The sequence below is a fragment of the Chiloscyllium punctatum genome, chromosome 43 (genome assembly GCF_047496795.1).
Source record: "Chiloscyllium punctatum isolate Juve2018m chromosome 43, sChiPun1.3, whole genome shotgun sequence".
In the NCBI taxonomy this organism is placed as follows: Eukaryota; Metazoa; Chordata; class Chondrichthyes; order Orectolobiformes; family Hemiscylliidae; genus Chiloscyllium; species Chiloscyllium punctatum.
This window is the reverse complement of record NC_092781.1, coordinates 14,729,521-14,729,811: the sequence shown is the minus strand read 5'-3', so window position 1 is coordinate 14,729,811 and position 291 is coordinate 14,729,521.

The following is a 291-nucleotide window of genomic DNA, read 5'->3' as shown; positions in this document are numbered from 1 at the left end:
AAATAACATGTTTGGCATATGCATACTCTCTGGACCCGCGTGATAGACTTGCGCATATCTTACCAGCCTTGCCTCCAGCATGATTCAGTCTGAGGTGAAAGTGAGTAACGTAGATGCTGGAGATTAGAGTCAACATTCGAGTCGTGAAGGAAAAGCACAGCAGGTCGGTCAGCATCAAAGGAGCAGGAACATCGATTTTTCGGGGAAAATCCCTTCATCAAGAATTCTGATGAAGGGCTTTTGTCTGAATTGCTGATTTTCCTATAAATCAGCATTACACATGCGTTCTCT